The sequence below is a fragment of the Sinocyclocheilus grahami genome, unplaced genomic scaffold (genome assembly GCF_001515645.1).
Source record: "Sinocyclocheilus grahami isolate Dianchi unplaced genomic scaffold, SAMN03320097.WGS_v1.1 scaffold236.1, whole genome shotgun sequence".
Lineage (NCBI taxonomy): Eukaryota > Metazoa > Chordata > Actinopteri > Cypriniformes > Cyprinidae > Sinocyclocheilus > Sinocyclocheilus grahami.
In genome coordinates, this window is record NW_015505415.1 from 665,216 (window position 1) to 686,762 (window position 21,547).

Sequence of the window (21,547 nt, forward strand, 5' to 3'; positions counted from 1 at the left end):
ACGCCAGCAATGTACTCTCATTTAGGGAAGAAAATTAAGTCATCACTGTGTTTCTCCTTGACTTTGCGTGTGTGCGTGTGTGTGTGTGTGTGAATGTGTGTTTATATATATATATATATTTATATATATCAAACATTCTAATAAATACCCTAATAATGTAAATAAACCTAATAAATAATGTAATAATTAATGTAATATATAATAAATAATGTCAAATAAATATATATTTATATATATATGAAATATCACTACAGGAGCATATATATACACACACACACACACACACAGACACAGACACACAGTATGTAATAACCATAATGTAAATAAACAAAAGTAATAATATGTATTTATATATGTAATATCACATGTTGTAATATGGATATAACTTTGCGTGTGTGCGTGTGTGTGTGTGTGTGAATGTGTGTTTATATATATATATATATTTATATATATCAAACATTCTAATAAATACCCTAATAATGTAAATAAACCTAATAAATAATGTAATAATTAATGTAATATATAATAAATAATGTCAAATAAATATATATTTATATATATATATGAAATATCACTACACGAGCATATATACACACACACACACACACAGACACAGACACACACAGTATGTAATAACCATAATGTAAATAAACAAAAGTAATAATATGTACTTATATATGTAATATCACATGTTGTAATATGGATATACAACATTCAAATAAATAATGTGAATAAATAATAAATAATATGTAGATAATTAATATATGTTTATCTATATACTTTTACTTTACTTTACTTTTAGTCATTTAGCAGACGCTTTTATCCAAAGCGACTTACAAATATAACATTATATATATATATATACACTAACAGATTAATAATAATGACATATATGTATATTATATAACACATTTAAAACCTTTCAAATGTTGCATCCTCTACATTAAATTAATCAACCATTTTTAAAACAGCTATCTAAATATAAATCTGTTAAACACACACACACACACTTATATATATATATATAATTTATATGGAAATAAAATAAATGTAACATTACATTTGATCTGTTATCAAACACATACGGCTAAGGTTATCTGTGTGTCTACTGTAATGTTTGGCTGAAGTGGGAAAGCAATCGTTCCTCGCATGTGCTCCGGTCTCCGGGTTTTGCGGTTCTCCGGTACAGAGCTCAGAGTAACAAAGAACACGTTTGAGATGCACAGCGTCATTCACACAAACACTAAACACCATCACGGTAACACACATGAAACTGAAATAATGCAATAAACATTCATTGAACAACATTAGGTGTAACACACAACCCTAATATACAAAACTTTACCGTTAACCATTTAACAGGTTTTTACTGTAGCATTTTTACAGTCTTTTACCTTTAAATTCACAGTAATTTTTTACAGTGTACGCATAATATGGAGATTTACTTGTAAATATTAATGTGCATTTCTATACCCCTAACTGATTTTAAAATATAATTTTGGCAGCTCCTGAAATGGGTCGTATTGACAGTACCTGAGCGGGTGAAGAATATGTTACAGTGCTCATTCAAAGACATGCATTTATTGCTTGGACGGAGCAAGAACACTTACATTGCATGTGCAGATGCAGTCGAGTGATAAAGTTTACCTTCTTCAAATTAATGCTGTTGAACTGAATTTATGGAGCAAACTATTTGCTAAAATAACCATAACATTAACAGCACCACTGGGTGAAATACAAGCGTGCGGTTCTGTCCATCAGATGCCATTCATAAAGGCAGTCAATTGCTTCGTTTCTAAATGAATCAGCAATTTAAACGAATCGATTGAGTGAGTGATTGAACTCACTTACGAGAGGGATTTACCACCACCTACTGGCGTGTTTATTTTTATAATTAGAGTATCATTTCTTTTTTATATATAATTTCATATTTCACTATTTATTTGTATTTTTGTATGTTGAATTAAAATATTTCTTTCTAAAGCTACTTATATTTCAGCTACTTTTTTGTAATGTCTATTCAGTGTTTTTTTCTAAATTAACACGATAACTTATCTTTAATAATAACTTTATCTTTAATTGGCACATGATGTGCATGTTAATTAATTAATCTCATTAATTTGAGATTCAGTTGATTAATCAGAACATTATGTAATTCGATTTTTTAAATATATATAATCACTTGACAGCCCTATTTAAAACATTAAAAATACCTAAAAGTCTCATAAAATCAGTCCATGTGTCTCATGTGACCAGTGTCATCAATTAGATATATGCAATACAGATAATATTTATATGAACATAGATTTCACAAATAGCACCATACTGTTTCATTTAGGCGCACTCCTCAAACACTATACGTGCATGTGTGTGTGTATGAAAGACAGGACTGAACAAAAAGGGTCATGAGTTGTGTTAAAGGTCACCATCTGCATTGATTTCTGCCTGTCTCCACTTATCTGCACATGCAGCCTTTCTGCTATCTTCACATATGCAAATATACTCAAGCCCGCGGTCCTGGGGGTGTACGGACACGGACACACACGCCGAATGCCTTCCTCTGCCCATCTGAAGACGTGACATGCGTTCAAGCCATTCACACCACTGCTGTTTGGATTTACACGTGAGGTTTCACACATGCGAACTGCATGGGCCGAACAGGTTCATGTCAGTAATAAGCCATTATATGTCTCTGCACTGAACAGCTGTCTTTTACTCATCTTCATATTGTTCCTAACCTGTTTGACTTTCTTTCTGTTCAGCACAAGAGCAGAATGAGATGTTTAGCAGGTCCAAAAAACACCATAAAAGCATCACAAAATATGGCTTCAAGTCTGTTTCCATTCACTTTCATTGCAACGAACGCCTCTGACATTCTGCTTAACATCTCATTTCACGTTTCACAGAAGAAAATAAGTCTCAAAATGACAAAATGTTAGTTTTTGTGTGAACTATCCCTTTAAATGTCTTGGTTTGATCTGAAGTGTGCGTATAGATTAACATACATGATTTGCATGCAGGTACATTTTTAGAAGCACATTTGTGTATTTGCGCTCAGGTGTGGCTGAGCAGATTTAAACGTGGGTTTTTCAAAGGACCGTGATCTGAATCAATTAATAAAATGTCAGTGACTCTCTCACACATGCTGAAGCAGATAGCATGCAAACACACTTTCATATTTCCTCTTTAGCTGTTATTTATAGCCTGCAGCAGGTCCTAACCTTGCAGATTGCCATGTAAAACGTAAATGCATTATGAATATGATCACATGCAGGTGTGCTGAGCTCTAATGAGCGATAAAGTACCACACACACCACAGGAAACAGAATCTGCTGCTTCCTCTGGTGCTGCTGTACTGAGCTCTGATTGGCTGTTAGAGTGGCATCATGTATTAGTGCATGAAGATAGCACACTAAACCGTCTGCACTCTGACCCTTTAGAAACCACAGGCTCAAAACTGTTTCAAGACATTGCTAAATAAAAATCGGTGCATTTACATCAGAGTGCAGATGTTTATGCAGTTTTCAGATTGTCTTTCTAAATGCTTCAATAAAATATTTAAAAGGTGGATTAAACTATACTGATTGCAATACTAGCTTACTACATACTGCATATTTATATAGGGTTCCTGAAGGTAAATTTAAGATTTTTTAAAGACCTTTTTAAGACCAATTGACTATATGCATGGATACTTCTTGGTTTTATATAAGCCAGCTCAGTCATTTCCGGTCAACTGTCAAAATGTGCTTGGAATCAGCGTAATAACATAATTTATGCAATTGTGCAGCTTAAGTATTTTTTAGGAAGAGACAACAAAATATTGAATAGTTTTTTTGTTGTTTTTTTTGCAGTGAAGTGTTGATGCATGTGTTGAGCAGGACTGTGCGCTGCTGTGTGAAGACGTCATTAGTTACTTTACATGCACACAATCAGAGTTACAGTAACACAGGGTGTTGTGATAAGGCAGTAATGGTCAGTGCTCTTGTAATAAAAGCATTTTATAAGCCTCCTCTGCTCTGGCATACACTGCCTTTCATATTCCTGACCTCTCCTTCAACTCAGAGCGTCCATTACTGACTCATGCTTTACACACACACACACACACACACACGTGTGCATTATCCTATCCACACATCCCCCACATACAGTGCCACTATATGCACATGCTCTCAACACACACTTTATTTATTCATCATGTCTTCTACAAAATAGATTTGAACAAAGATCAAACCCAAAGGCTTTCAAAAATCAGCACAACCAAAGCAATATTCACTGCAGTAAAATCTATGATAACCAGTCTCATGTACAGTTTAAAATACATTTAGAGTAAATCAATACACGATAATAGGGGATAAAAGCACATTAATGAGACTCTGCATCCTGTAAGTCAGCCGTTAACTTCACTAAAGCTTCCTTAATCTCAACAGATGCCATAAACAAACTACAGATGAATAAATCATTTCACATTCACTGTTACAGAGACTGAAATTGAATCTCGTAGTCTCTCTGCTGGATCCCATTAGCTGTCTGCTTCATCTGTCTGCATCATTCAGCCATTAACACGGCTGTAATACAGAGACAGAGTCTTTCCAGGACATTTTAAAAGGTTTTTAAAAGCCTCTGCACGTGAATTGTTTAACAGATTCATGGAGTCAGGCTGAACACGAATAATTTATCAATGAGGAATTAATATATTAATTAGTTCAATAGACTATATATTTATCCCTGAAGCTCAAACAGTAGAGCATGGTGCTAGAAACACCAAGGTCGTGGGTTCGGTTCCCAGGGAAAGCAAGACAAATGTGTACCTTAAATGTAAGTAATTTGGGATAAAAGCACCTGCCAAATGCAAATTTGTAATAATGTTTTAAATAACAGTCAGATTTTTCTTTTCTTTTGTTATAATTTTCTATTTAACTTTATTTTGTTAACACTGTCATGCTATTATATTTATAAAAATTATAATGATTTGGTAAGGTGTTGGCAGGCTATGCCCTGCAAAACAAACCTTTTTGGGCCCCTTACAGCAGAGAAAATTTTCCAAGGACCCCCTCATAATTAGAACTGTGATTAAGCATGCTTACTGCAGTTAGTACTCTCAGAACTTCCCAATTAATTTTTCTGGATTCCGTGTTTTTTCTTCTTTTTTCTGTTTTGATTTTTCTGGACTTAAATTGCAGTAATCAAAAAGCACACCTAATTAATTTAAATGATACAACTTATAAAATGTAACATCAATTTATTATTATTTATTTATTTGTACAATAATAGGGCCCTATGAAATGCTATTTATAAGAAAGAGGAAGGTTTAGAGAGTGTTATCAAGGCTGGATCTGTCAGACCAGAGGGTTTTTTATAGCAAAAAAGACTACATTACTTGTGATGTGGACAAAGCCCTCAGGCCGGACTCAAGCACAAAGACATGATGCTGAGACAGAATGAATCTCTCATTGACCCTGAACTTACAGTATTTGAGTGTAAGTCTGTAACATGCTACTCATTTAGAGTTTTATTGGACCTTTTTGACCTTTGCAGTTGGACTGCAGTATTTTTGCAGTATCCAAGTGCTGAATATATACAAACATTCAGTACTATTCAATATTCAGCACAATACTATTCTTGCAGTACATACTATACAATATATTCACCTTACTCAGTTGCAATTACGATACTTTTTTTACAGAATTGCAAGATTTACTCAATACAATAGGCCTATACTTTTGTTCTGTAATGTTCTGGATGCTGTGTTCTCCATTTTTCTCTGTAGTGTCTAATGAATGCTCTGTAGTGTTTATTTTATTGACTCGTGTGTGTGTGTGTGTGTGTGAGTGTGAGAGAGAGAGAGTGTGTGTGTGTGTGTGTGTGAGGGGTAGGTTTAGGGGTAGGGTTGGTGTAGGGCAATAGAATATACGGTCTGTACAGTAGAAAAACCATTACGCCTATGGAGAGTCCCCATAAACCATAAAAACAAACCTGAGTGTGTGTGTGTGTGTGTGTGTGTGATCTGAGAGCACCGGTTGATTTAGAGTGCAAGTAAAATGGTTTTGCAGTGATTGTTTGATTTTTGATAGAAGAGTCAGTGGTTTCGTAAATTTAGTTTGAGTATTTGGATTTGTGTTTAAGGTTTTGAGAAAATGAGTGATGGTTTCAAGAAATATGTTTTAGGAATTCAGAAAAACTGTAATACATAATCGCTTCGAAACAGGGGAACCTTTTGCAAAAAACTACATTACAAAACATTAGAGTTTGATATTCGTGATCTACTAGCTACTATATTCAGCCACTCAGCAGGTAAGTGATGTGTGTATGTTATTATGAGAGGAAAATCAATTAAATTAATGTCTGCTTATTGTTAAGTAAATTTAACCCTCTATGCACATAATTACATGAATTATGAACATAATCTGGGCATTTACTCTCGATATTGGGACGTCTTGAATGCTTGAAAGCACTAATTTAGCATCAGATTTTCAAGCTGCAGCGGTTCATTAGTGTCAAACAGAGCTAATATTGCTAATTAACACATGCTTGGCATTCCTGTGCTCATAATTCTCATTGAAAATAATTATTCAAACGTTTCTCTGTCATAATCAGTAACGTAAGTTACTCTGAGAACCCTAGTCTCGCGCCATCATATTTATTTTACATCATAAGGGGCTTTTAATTATTAAAATTGATGTGTGTATGTGAAAATATGTTTGTATTGTATTTTTATTTTATTTTTTACCTGAATCTGTAGCTGTATAGCTAAGGTATAAATAAGAAAGCGGTGACATCTACTGGTTGTTTCTAAAAGTGACACTGACTGTTCCATTAAAAACACACAGTTAAGTTCCAAAAAGTATATAAATATACTAATTTACATGTTAGTGATGTTTATATCAAGAAATATAAATTTTTTAAATGTAAAGTGCTGCATGTGGCATCATGAGGATCAGACCTTCATCAAACACTTCAGTTTACGCATTTATTACTATATATATATTTATTTCACTGTAATTCCACGCTGACGTGAAGGAGATGTAAGTTGGAGTCTTGCATGCAGAGTAAACATGTTTCATCAGAACTTGACACACACATATGCTAGCCAGTGTCTGTCTCTCTGACTGTGCATGTGTATATGATTATATGTTTATGCATGTAAACTCTCTGTTGATGTCTGTTTTGGCATGAAGTCAGCAGAGCAGATGAGACAACAGGCTCATATTCAGGTGGTCAGCAAGAACCTGTACAGCCAAGACACCAGCCACACGCCGCTGCAGTGTGGAGGCCTGGACCACCGCATGGTGACTGAGCAAATATGAATGTTACATTCATAATAAAACAGAAAATGACTTGTTAAGTGATTAACAGAGGCCTAATCATCTCTCTGGTGTTCAGGGAACCAGCGAGAAGGACAGACCGTGTGAGACCTGCGGGAAGAGCCTGGCCGACTGTCTCGGTCACTACGGCTATCTGGACCTGGAGCTGCCCTGCTTTCATGTCAGATACTTCAAAGCCATTTTTGGGATCCTGCAGGCGAGTACAGAACGTGTCAGAACTGTGCTTTGCTTCAGAGTTGCTGTCAGATTCATTATAGCATTTGTATTGAAATAAATGGCCCATCCAGATTTTAGTTTTATGTTAAAATGCTATATTATTTCTATATTATATATTTATATTTATAATATTAGGATTTATTTCCATATTATATATTAATAATATTAGGATTTATTTCCATATTATACATTTATAATATTAGGATTTATTTCCATATTATATATTTATAATATTAGGATTTATTTCCAAATTATATATTAATAATATTAGGATTTATTTCCATATTATACGTTTATAATATTAGGATTTATTTCCATATTATACGTTTATAATATTAGGATTTATTTCCATATTATATATTTATAATATTAGGATTTATATCATTTACTGTATTTTATTGACGTAAATTAATATAAACATAATGTATGAATAATATACAATTATTTAATAACTAGAAATGCAAATAATAATATGTAATACAATATGAATCATAATGTAAATTGAATATTAATATATATAAATATACTTTTTTTTATAAATTAGATTATTATGCTTTATATTGTGTTTCGTTTTATATTAAATGCCACAAAAACTAGATAATGATAATACTGTATAAATTCTAGGAATGTAAATATATTACTTTTATTAAATTGTTATTATGTATTGTATGATATTGTGTTATTTTATATTATTAATTTATAATAATATACATATAATACTATATAAATCGTAATAAAACTATTTTTTTATCAGATTATTTCATATTGCTGTCATGATTTATGTTGTGTTCTTGTAATAGCATTTTATTGTAATGCCACATAAAACCTTATACTATAAATATAATAAATTATTTGTGTTAGTATACTATTAGTAGTGTTCTTGAAATAAAGTTTTTGTATTATCTTATGTTATTGATTATGTTTGTTTATTCAGATGATCTGTAAGACGTGTTCTCACATCCTTCTCAGCAAAGAGGAAAAGCTTCAGTTTCTGGATTACTTGCGTAGACCTGGACTGGCGTACCTGCAGAAGAAGAAGATCTCCGACAAATGCAGGAAGAAGACCACCTGTGTGCATTGCAACGCATTTAACGGTAAAAGTGTACTGTACTCTTCTGCATTGATTATTTATTATAGTGTGATGCAATTTTGCAGTAGCTTGAATTAATAAGTGCCTGATATCTCTTCAGGCCCTGTGAAGAAATGTGGCTTGCTGAAGATCATTCACGAGAAGTACAAGACCACAAAGAAGGCCGTCGATCCCATGGTGTCAGATTTCCTCCAGTCGTCTGATATCGCCATCGAGCACAATAAAGAAGTGGAGCCACTACTGACCAGAGCACAGGTTAAGATCCACCAATCAGAGCACTGCTAGTGAACTAGTCAAGCTTAAAATAGTGGTTTCTATGAAGTTTTGCCAGCAGTATTGTTTTATCTGATATAATAATCTTGTTCCTCGTCATCCAGGAAAACATCTTCCTCGATGTCATCAAGAAGGTACACAGGTCACATGTAATTTAATAAATTACTTTAATAATTTAATTAATTTTAATATGAATTAGTATTAATTGTTAGTCATTTAATTTTCTTTTATTAAAGATATGTATATTTTTTATATTAAGATATAAATAAATATATGTCTCAGAGTTGTAATAGATTACCATTTTGTCTAGTATTTGTTAGTATTAATGATTAGCAATTTAAAGTTGTTTATATGTGTATATATGTTTAAGTATATTTAAAATATATAATATGTGACCCTGGACCACAAAACCAGTCATAAGGGTAAATTTTTCGAAAGTGAGATATAAATAAGCTTTCCATTGATGTATGGTTTGTTAGGATCGGACAATATTTGAAAATCTGGAATCTGAGGGTGCAAAAAAATCTAAATATTGAGAAAATCATCTTTAAAGTTGTCCAAATGAAGTTCTTAGCAATGCATATTACTAATCAAACATTAAGTTTTGATATATTTACGGTAGGAAATTTACTAAATATCTTCATGGAACATGATCTTTACTTAATATCCTAATGATTTTTGGCATAAAAGAGAAATGTATAATTGTGACCCATACAATGTATTGTTGGCTATTGCTACAAATATCCCCCAGCGACTTAACACTGCTTTTGTGCTGCAGGGACACATATATAAATAACACAAAGTAGTGTGTGTATGAATTTATATTATCATATATTTTTATATTAACATATTTATGAATTATATACATTTATAATAGTAGTATACAATTGAAATATAAAATGTTTATTAATTTTATCAGATAAATTGCATTTTCCTGTTCATTCATTAACATCTCACAGATGATCGCGTGCGTCGGGCAGCAGGCCATCAGCGGCTCTCGTGTTCCCGACGGCTTCGAGAACCGCTCGCTGCCTCACTTCGAAAAGCACTCCAATTATAGCAATTATAGCAACTTCAATTATAGCAACTTTTGTCCTGTGTCTGCTAGGGCTGTCCCAAAAAATTTTGAATTTCGAATATTCGTCGAATTTAAAATAAAAATCCTTATTCGAATGCAAAAACGTTGCATTTGAATTTTAGGTGTGCGTTAAGGAGGCAGCCTTATCAGTTGCATTATAATGTTTTTGTTATCCTATCCAGTTGTAGCCACTAGATGCGGCGCTGTGTTGTTAATTACAAATATTGCGGGAAAAGAGAACATCAATGCTGAAACCAAACCGTTCACACAGAACGCATATTTTGTGCATTTTCTAGAGGGACATCTATCAGCATTGCACTCTCGTCTCGCAGTAAGGATGGGCGATACCACTTATTTTGTTTTCGATACGATACCGATATTTTTCAAGGCAGTATCGTCGATATCGGTACCGATTCGATACTTTTGAACTAAACTTTTAAATTATGAAATGTATTAAATTATTAAATTACTAAGAATAAAATGGGTAATGATAAGCACTTAACTTTGTTTAAAACACATTTTAACATTCAATACGCCTATTAGGTTATATTTTTGTTTACACATGGCTCAGATATGTTTTTTGTTTACATATGATTCAAATCTATAAATACTACATTTGAACTATGGTCACTTTAGTAAAACCATGGTTCATTTTCATAAGGGACTGCCAGTGACCGGCTGTTGCATGCATAAAATGCAACCTTTTTATTCTGACAGTGTATGATTTCTATTAACATTACAGAATAGAACATGATCAATATTATCTTTCAACGTTCAATTTAAATAACTGTAATTGCACAAACTATGTAGGCTACAATTTCAGTTTGTTTATTGTGAAATAACTCTGTGCTTCTGTCCTCTGATAAGCATTGTTCAGGGCTGCCGTTCCCAAAAGCTTTAATGCTTTCTTATGATACTTTTGGGAAACGCAGCCCTGTTTGAATGCACTGTCAGCAGTGAGTGAATGCTCTGTGTGATTGATTAGTTCTGTCTTGCAACATTTGCGTGTGTTCAGATGAGCAGGAAAATAGTTCTATCCTACACAATTACTCGCTAACAAAGGTTATTCGTCCAATTCAATGCATTTGTACGCATTATTATTTTGTTTTGTTGTTAAATTAACAAAATCACTGGTAAATAAAACACACCTTAGTATCGATATTTTTGTTTGAGTATCGATACTTTCGATACTCGAGTCAGTATCGATATATCGGTACTTTGGATCGTTACGCCCATCCCTATCTCGCACAAAAGAGCCGCATGTTTAGAAAGCCATGTAAGATTAATGCAAGTTCAACTTTGAAAAAAACATATCTCGAGACTTTTTAAATGAAAAATTGTGTTTTTAAATGAAAAATGTATTCTGTGATTGGTGTTCGGCACTTTGTATTAAACTATGCATACATACATGATGCTGTTTTGTTTATAGTTGTTTAAGCAACTTAATAATAATTGGTTTATAAACACTATTTTAAACATTATGCACTTTTTTCACAGATAGTCTGTTTTTTTAATGTTTTGAGTACATGCATTAGTAATATTTTGCTCGATGCACCCTCTTGTGGCCTCAGGAGAGAAGCCAAAAGCTTTTCTTCACCCTAACTGAAATTATGCATTTTAATTCGAATTATATTCGAATTTTAATCATATTTAAGTAAAAAAATTCGAATTTCGTTTTTCAGCCATTTTGACAGGTCTAGTGTCTGCTAGGATGATTTCAAATAAATGCTTTTCTTATTAAAAAGCAGTCGTCTAGGTGCACAGGAAAGATTTTAGTAGCTATTAAGTAGATTTACACAGTTTAATTAGTTTTTCCAAATTTTGAAATAATAAATTTGCCAGAAATAATACATGCATCCTTATTCAATTGACTGCTAGCAGTCTTTGCATTATCAAGTCCGAGGTTTATGCACGTTTTGTCCGTTTTAATTACAGTCTTGTCATTAACTCCCAAAAATCCAAGACATGTGATGAATATTTTATCTTTTGGGTTTGAGGAAACGCTTCAGAACTTTAAAAGTTATCTGAGGTTAAAGAAGACCCAGAACAAAGGCTGTGTGGAATAAAAGCATCATGTTTGTGTGATTGTTCTGTTATGTTTCAGCTCCCTGCTGCGAAGGGCTTTGTGGCAGACAGCTTTTATTCTGGTCTGACCTCCAGCGAGTTCTTCCTCCACACTATGGCTGGCAAGATAGGTCTGGTCGACACAGCCATAAAAACAGCAGAGACCGGATACATGCAGGTGCGTTTGCCTCCTCTATAATGATGCAATTCATACAAGTGTCAGATTTATGCATGCATATAAACTCTCAATGTTTTTCAGCATACATTAAACCTGTAAAGCCTGACATATGAAATTATTAGTGCTGTCAAACGATTAATCGCATCCAAAATAAAAGTTTTTGTTTACATAATATATGTGTGTGTACTGTGTATATTTATTATGTATATATAAATACACACATATACAGTTTATATTTTGAAAGTATTTACATGTATATATTTATATTCATATAATTTATATTATATATAAATATATTTAGTGTATAAACATAACACATTTCTCTTAAATATATACGTGCATGTGTGTGCTTATATATACATAATAAATATACAAAGTACACAAACATATATTACGTAAACAAAAGCTTTTATTTTGAATGCGATTAATCGCGATTAAATGTGTGACAGCACTAGAAACATTTAGTCATATAGAGACTCAAACTGAGCAAAAATATGCAATTTGGTGCTGATATTTATATGGACAAAAAAGTGATAAAATTCTGCTGTTTGTGATGTAAATCAATGTAAATCAGTGAGATCTTTCTAACAGTAGAGCAGATCCTGACATAAAATGATCTAAATATCAGTGGCCGCTCTATATCTCCAGTAATCTGTCTCAGTGAGATGAGATTGAAATGCTCCAAACATATAAAGCAGTGATGGAGAGTTGAAGAAATAAAGGCTCCTCCTCAGATGTGAGATGTTCTGGAGGCTTGTGAAGATCATTCCTCCGCTGAGGAACAGTGAAAGTAAAGCTTCTGGAAACAAACGCTCCTCAAAAGATCCTGAGGATCAGATTTGAGACTCTAAAACATGATTGATGGAGAATCAAGTAAAGCTGAGCTGCTTCAGTGCAGTAAGTGTTCATCTGGAGATATTACTGCAGTTATTCTGACCTTTACTTGATCAAAATCTGACAGCAGAAAGACACGTGAAGCTCCAGCTGAAGCTGGACGTTTCTACAATTACACTAAAAGAGCTTTGACTGGATACAAAACTCTAAACTATCAATCAGACGAGGCGTGGAGTGGAATGTGTGACAGGTTTTTCAGCAAAGAAATTAGCTATGAAATATGATACAGTAGCTTTATAGGGTTGCACATTTTTATTCTGTAAGTCTCTTCTAGTGGGATCTGCTGTTAGTAATGAGTTCTGGGCAAACTAACGAGCAGTGTGTGGTTCAGAGGCGTCTGGTGAAGTCTCTGGAGGACTTGTGCTCTCAGTACGATCTGACGGTGCGCAGCTCCACCGGTGACATCAGTTCATCTACGGCGGAGACGGACTCGACCCCGCGGCCTCAGAAGAGCCCTCGACAACATCAGAGTACGTCAAAGATGATTCCCTGGTTAAATGTTTGTTTAAACCCTGTTAGATGTTTATCATCCAAACACGTACACCAGCGTGTTTATTAAATCATTTTTCACAAAGTATTAACCAGTATTCATGTCTGTATGATGCTTTGTACGTAGAACAGATCCCCCCCAAAAAAAGTGACAAATCTTTTTTTTTTTGTGTGTGTGTGTATGATTCAACTATTGCTCAATAATATATACGTATACTGTAGATCGATATAGATATTAAAAAATAGTTTTTTTTCAGTTTTTAATTTGTTAATCAAATATAATACTGTTTTAATTTAATAATATTAATATAAGAAATCATGTCTAAACAATTGAATTCATAAAACTTTTGTATGATCAAATTTAAGTGACTAAATTGTATTTCTTTATGGTTCAACTATTCCTCGTGAAATATATAGATAGATGATTAAAAAATATTTTTTTTTTTGTCCAAAATTAACTTTTTTCTGTTTCAATGATTTAATCAAATATATAGTTTTAATTAAATAATAAAATTAAAAAGCATGTCTAACCAATTAAATTAATAACATTTTAATATATGATTGCAATTTTAACAATAATAAAATATTTTATTTTTCACAAATTGTTTTTAATTTATTTGAATTCTGTGTTTCATGCTTTAATACAAATTTAGTATCAAAATGGTGGGCTTAATTCTTAAAACGTACAATTTAATCAATTAATAAAATAAAATGAAAGATTAATTGAATAAATGAAAACATGGAAAATATCTCTTGATGTTTAATCAATAAAATGTACTGTACATATATAAATTTCATATATAATAATAATAATATTATTACTAGTAATAGTAGTAGTATTGATGATTAATTCAGAAAAATATGAATTAATATTAATAACAATTATTAACGTTGTTGTTGTGACTTTTTGCTGTACAGATTGTGGTTTTTGGCTCATATTTTCACCATGTAGTTTTCTTCAGAGAAACTGAAGTCTAGTTCGTTCTGTTGTCTGCTGGTGTGTGAGTAATCAGAGAGGATGCTGGGATTGAGACGTCTGTGAACTGACATTTGTGAAACGAGAGACTTGCTGCCCACCAGTTACAATCACCGCTGCCTTATTTCATCTCCATTCACATTCTGAAACGTGATTAGCGCTTTCTGTGGGGTCTAATTGATTGAAATGATGCTGGAGAGCACTTTGCGCGTCACTTTCTCTCTCACTTCTCTGAATCTGAGAGTTAAAGAGTGTGCTTACTCTTCTTTAACGCTGATATCGTGTGTTTTCTCAGTCGGTGCACAGCTGTCCAGGTGAGCCTGCGCTGAGCAGAAACGAGCTGATCTTAACCTCCGACTCCATCATGAAGAGAAAAGACTTCCTGTGCTGTAAAGACACGTTTCTGGAGGGGAGACAATGCTCTTTTGTCTACAGAGATTCGTCTCTTTCGTTCCAAACCCTTATGAGTTTATTTCTTCAGTGGAACACAAAAAGTAGATGTTTAGCTGAATGTTCACGCTGCTCTTGTGGCATCAGACAGTGAGCAGGGTCTGTCGAGCTCCCTTATTAAAAGCTACCGTTAAAGTAGTCTATATGATGATAATTCAAGTCTCCTGAAGTCATGATAATTTGTGTGAGGAACAGACTGCAACTGACTTGAGTATTTCTCAACCCGGGCCTGCAAGATGATTAAAATGAGACAAAATAAGCTTTCAAAATAATCTAAAACAGCTAAAAAATTAGATGTAAGATTAGATTAAATTTCCTCATCAACTATGAATTTTATTTATGAACCAGGTTTCCCACAGCCTTGGAAAACTTGTATACTGTATATAAGGGAATTTAAAATAGTGACTTCTAGACCTGGAAAAGTCATCAAAATGTTTTATGATGAATGCATTTTTTATTTTTTTTTAGTTATGTCAAACTCTAAAGTGTTTTATTTGAAAGAAAGTGCTGAGAAATTGAAATTAGTGAGTAAAAATAGTAATAATAACGCCCCCCAAAAAATATTTTTAAAAAGTATAAACGGTGAAGTACGTTCAGTTATTAAATCTTTTAAAAAATATGGGTATTTTACTTATTTACAATTATTTTATGTAATTTGTTTGACTATATTCGCTCTCCAATAGGGGTCTGAAAATGATTCAGTTCACGATTCATAGGTTTTGTGATTCTGCCTAACTACAAAAGAAATGAAGCAACACGAGGGTGAGAAAAAGATGACAGAATGCTCATTTTATCTCATTATCTCATGGTAATGAATGCATTTGCCTAGTTTAACATGGTTCGTATGATCCACAGCTCTGATTTTACCCACATCCCGAGTGTATGAATCGACCACCAAACTGAAGGAAATTGAACGATTTGCCAAACTATAGAAAAGTGATGAATGACAATCTGACGGAAGTTCACTCAAGGCCAAAACATACAAAGAAAAAGACATTTCTTTTCTCATTTGATGCAGCTCAAGCTTCTTCACTCTTTGAATGCTCGGTTCATCAAGGCGCTTCTTTCGAAGTGTAGAACGCACTCGTCTCTCATAAAGAAACACGAGTGGTTTTATTGTGCTCACGAGAGGTGCATTTAAACAACACGCGTCGAGAGGATGTGATGCATGGTGTCTAACAAATCTCTCTCATAAAGCTCATTCCAAAAGGGTTAAACGTCTGCCATCAAAGTCCATGCTGCATTTAAAACGTTTTAGTGTGGGTTATTTTTATTTGATGTGGTCAGTGTCTGTGTCTTTGGTTTGAAGGAGTTGACAGACACTGGCACTGACAAGCACTTACAGGTACAGTACAGCCCGCATGACGTGTGTTTGAGCTGATTCATTTCAATATATGAGAGTCAGATGTGTGTTAAGTTCAGCATGAATTACAGTAGTAACCAGGGTTTTAAACTATTCCTGACGCACACTGGCAGTCAAACAGGTTTTCAGGTTTATGTGAATTTGTGTATTTATGCCTCATTCACTTTGTGACTCACTGCACCATTATAATATATAACTGGCTGAATGTCAGTGACAATTTTGGCTTATATTTCACCTTATATCAAAAGAGATTATTTTGCTGAAAGCAAATGAAGCGATTGTTTTTCTTTTTGTTTTTTTGCACTATTTGCATGATAATTAAGCGTATTTCCCCCGAGGTATTTATTACTTACTGTGACTGTTCAGATATTTTCTCATTACTGTAATACATTAATGCAAATCATGTTGTCTGGAAATACTGTTACTTATTTATTATAAATCACTGTTATATTAATGTTATTTTATACTAATGTAGTATTTTTGAATATTTTGAATTTGCTTTCATTTTTATATTTTCAATTTTAGTTTATTAATTTTCTTATTTGCTTTTGGCAATTTAATTATAAAAAAATATATTATATATATATAATTTCTGACTAGCTTTATTCCAGTTTAAGAAATGTTAGTACTTAAACTTTAGTTCTTAAACTTATTGTATTTATTAGTTTCTAAGGCAACAATTTGAATGATAATTTCTAATAAAGTGTGAATTTTTAGTTTTTTATCTAATTTTTTTAAAATTTTGTTTCTGCTTTATTTAATTTGGCAAAAACTATTTGTAGTAGTTTTGGTTTTAGTTAACAGTAACAACACTGGTAAAGATTAAAGTCTGTACAACAAATACTACATTATTTAGATATTTTAGGTATTTAAGAACTATATTTGTTTATTGTGTGTTTTGTATTACAGTAATGAGATTTGTGATGCATCAAATCCTAATGGTCCTAAAAATAAGTTATTGATTTTGCTGCAGTTAATGAGCTCTGCATTGCATTCTGGGTTCATTGTGTTCTTGTAAATGTTTCTGAATGCTTTGAAAATCTGTTCAATTCCAGGAAATCAGAAAGTTCATCAAAACGGTTTCGGAGAAAATCAAAAAGACACGCGACAAGTACGGCATCAACGACAACGGAACGACAGAGGTGAGAGCTCAGCTTCATTTGAGAGTGTTGATGCGCTTGTGTCTGACGACCTGTTTTCTCATTCATTCCAGCCTAAAGTTCTGTACCAGCTGGACAGAATCACTCCGACCCAGCTGGAGAAGTTTCTGGAAACCTGCAGGGACAAATACATGAGGTAACACAGTGGTACACGAGCTGTAATTACACTTGTTCGGTTCAGTAGACTGATGCTGGTCTAATGAGCTGAGCGTAATCTGCTGCTGTGATGGGCAGAAAGGGCTGCAGCATTACTGACCACATCAGGCTCTTTCCAGTTGTATAACGCTTATGCAATGACTTCTATGGCTAAAATGAGATCCTGAAATGATTGAACCGCTGTTGAGAGACGGAAATGGTTTTAACAGGATTTGTGTGACGCTCAGGGCGCAGATGGAGCCGGGCTCTGCCATCGGGGCGCTGTGTGCTCAGAGCATCGGGGAGCCGGGGACTCAGATGACCCTCAAGACGTTTCACTTCGCTGGAGTCGCTTCCATGAACATCACTCTGGGAGTCCCGAGAATCAAAGAGATCATCAATGCGTCCAAGAACATCAGGTGACTTCAGAAACCCTGGAAATGTCAGGGAATTGTGTTTTCCAGGCTTGGAAAAGTCATAATATTTTGTAGTGAATCTTTTTTTTTTTTTTTAATTTATAATAATATAAATTTAAATATGAATAATTTATGATTATAAATAAAAATGATAAATTATTTGTTGTATTTTAATTTTAGTTTGAGTAATTTTTTGTACTTTTGGCCATTTAACAAATTTTTTAATGTTTGAAATTAGCATTTTTTAAATTCCAGTTTTCATTTTAATACTTGAACTTAAACTTATTTTATTTCAGAAAGTTCCTAAGGCAACATTTACATTATTTATATACAGAAATAAATACATTATAGTTTTTATTTATAGATTATATATATATATATATATATATATATATATATATATATATATATATATATATACAGTATATATATAATGAATTTAATTGAATTGTTTTCAGGACTGGAAATGACAAGTAATGATGTTTAGATAATTTTTTGGGTATAATGTTTTTTATAACTTATTGTAAATTATTGTATTTATATATTTTATGTTTTATGTCCATATCTCAAAAAATATGTAAATATTATTTAAATTTTATATACGATTTGTTTTTTCTTAACTATTCTTTATTTCTTCACTGTTCTTTGATATACCTTTGAGTACCATAAAAATACTATGTTACATAAGTATGATAATGTACTATGGTATTACCATCTGATGTACCACTGTATTAGTAAACACTGCAGGATTTTTTTAATAATAAACCATAACCATAAGCCAACCTCAAATCCTTTAAACTGACCTGAAACTTATTGATGTGCATGTGAGTGTAAGTGCAGCGGCTGACACAAGTGCAATTGATTCATGAGAGGTTGATCTCGACCCCTGAAGGAGGAAAACTCATTTGTCAATCAGCGGCAGAAGCCTTGAGCCAAGCACCGCGGGCGGTGGGTGAATGACCACCTGTCACCTCAGTTGGGTGGAGGAGTGTTAGCGTGCAGCTCCGGCATGATTGCTGCCGTTGACGCTTCACTGATGATTAATGGCTGCAGTAACCCCAGTTCTTATTTCTAATGAGTCTCTCTGTGTCTCAGTGCGCCCATCATAAGTGCCAACCTGGATACCGTTGATGACCCAGACTTCGCTCGGCTGGTGAAAGGACGCATTGAGAAAACTCTACTGGGAGAGGTACACTGAGTTTGACTTCTGCTGATTATTAATACTGCATTAGTATTGCTATTGCTCATGCTTCCTGTTTGGAGTGAAATTAAAATGCACCTGATTGAATTAGACGTGCATTGAATTAGTAACACCCTTGCAATCACCCAGAACACCATGCCAACTGCAGTGAAATGCACTAAATATACTCAAAACACCTTAGCAACCCCATAGCAATGCCCTGGCAACCCCCCAAAACATGCCAACTGCAAAGCAATGCATTAAAAACACTCGGAACACCTTAGCAACACCCTGGCAACCAACCAGAACACCATGCCAACTGCAGAGCAATGCATTAAAGTACCCAGAACGCCTTAGCAACCCCATAGTAACAACCCAGCAACCACCCAAAACATGCCCGCTGCAGAGCAATGCATTAAAAACACTCAAAACACCTTGACAACCCCATAGCAACATCTTGGCAACCACACAAAACATGCCAACTGCAAAGCAGTGCATTAAAAACACTCCGAGCACCTTATCAACACCCTGGCAACCATCCAGAACACCATGCCAACTGCAGAGCAATGCATTAAAGTACTCAGAACGCCTTAGCAACCCCATAGTAACAACCCAGCAACCACCCAAAACATGCCCGCTGCAGAGCAATGCATTAAAAACACTCAAAACACCTTGACAACCCCATAGCAACATCTTGGCAACCACACAAAACATGCCAACTGCAAAACAATGCATTAAAAACACTCCGAGCACCTTATCAACACCCTGGCAACCATCCAGAATACCATGCCAACTGCAGAGCAATGCATTAATGTACTCAGAACGCCTTAGCAACCCCGTAGCAACGCCCTGGCAACCCCCCAGAACACCATGTCAAACACGTACTGTAACAATGCATTAAAAACACTCAGAACACCTTAGCAACACCCTGGAAACCACCCAGAACACCAAGCCAACTGCAGAGCAGTGCATTAATGCACTCAGAACACCTTAGCAACCCCATAGCAACGTCTTAGGAACCACCCAGAACGTCATGTCAAACATATACTGTAGAAATCCACTAAAATTATTCAGAACACTTTGGCAACCACACAGAAAACCATGCCAAGTGCAGAGCAATGTATTAAATCAACTCAAAACACCTTAACAACCCCATAGCAACGCCCTGGCAACCACCCAAAACATCATGTCAAATTTATACTGTAGCAATCAAATAAATATACTCAGAACATCTTGGCAACCCCATGGAAACCACCCAAAACATCATGCCAAACACATAGCCATGCATTAAAAACACTCAGAACACCTTAGCAACACCCTGGCAACCATCTAGAATGCACTAGGATCATGGGGGTAGACTTTTAATTTTTTTTTGCATGAAAAAACACCACTTTAACTTTAAAAACTTTTGCATTTGTTTTTGAAATGCAGAGCAGTGTGTGAAAATGATCACCTCTGTGGCCTGTAGCATGTGAGATTGTCCCGCATTTATATTCAGTATGCGCATGATTGAAATGGGTGTCAGATTGCTTGTAATGGAGGGATGCAGAATAACCTTTGATCTGAGTGAGTCCGAATTGCAGGATTCTACATTGAAAAGCCTTTCATTCATGTTTAATATCATATAAACTGTTCCAAACATTTCAGAGGAATATAAAGTCATTATAAGGCTTTCAGAAAAAGTAGGATACCTCTTAATTTCTGTTGTTTGTTTTCATATTAATCAGTGAATTGATTGATCATTTCCGTCAGATTTCTGAGTACATCGAGGAGGTTTTCCTGCCTGATGATTGTTTCATCCTGGTGAAGCTGTCGCTAGAGAGGATTCGTCTTCTGAGGTTGGAGGTAACGGCAAATTGATCATAATTACCTGTTAATGACAGACTGGAGCTCAAAATGATTCCTCCAGCATCAGTGTTTTTATCGGTCTCTGGATTGTCACTTAGTTATATTGATGGTTCTGCCTTTGTCATTACTGTATTTCTCTCCATCTCTCAGCAGCTGATGCAGCTGTTCCTGTTGAGTGATTTTAAATGATGGATGTTCTTGACACACAGTGATGATCCTCCTCTGCAGAGGTTTATAGAGTCGTATTGTTGTTTTGTTCTGTTCAGGTGAACGTAGAGATGGTGCGTTATTACAACTGTACCTCAAAGCTGCGGGTGAAGCCGGGCGATATCGCAGTTCACGGAGAGGCTGTGGTCTGTGTGACTCCGAGAGAAAACAGCAAGAGCTCCATGTACTACGTCCTGCAGTCGCTCAA

The 21,547-nt window shown here is 34.3% G+C and overlaps 1 pseudogene; it reads left to right on the forward strand.

Annotated features, from left to right (window-relative positions):
- The first annotated feature begins 7,142 nt into the window (after positions 1-7,142).
- LOC107597766 (DNA-directed RNA polymerase III subunit RPC1-like) overlaps positions 7,143-21,547 on the forward strand; it is a 17,801-nt pseudogene continuing 3,396 nt past the window's right edge.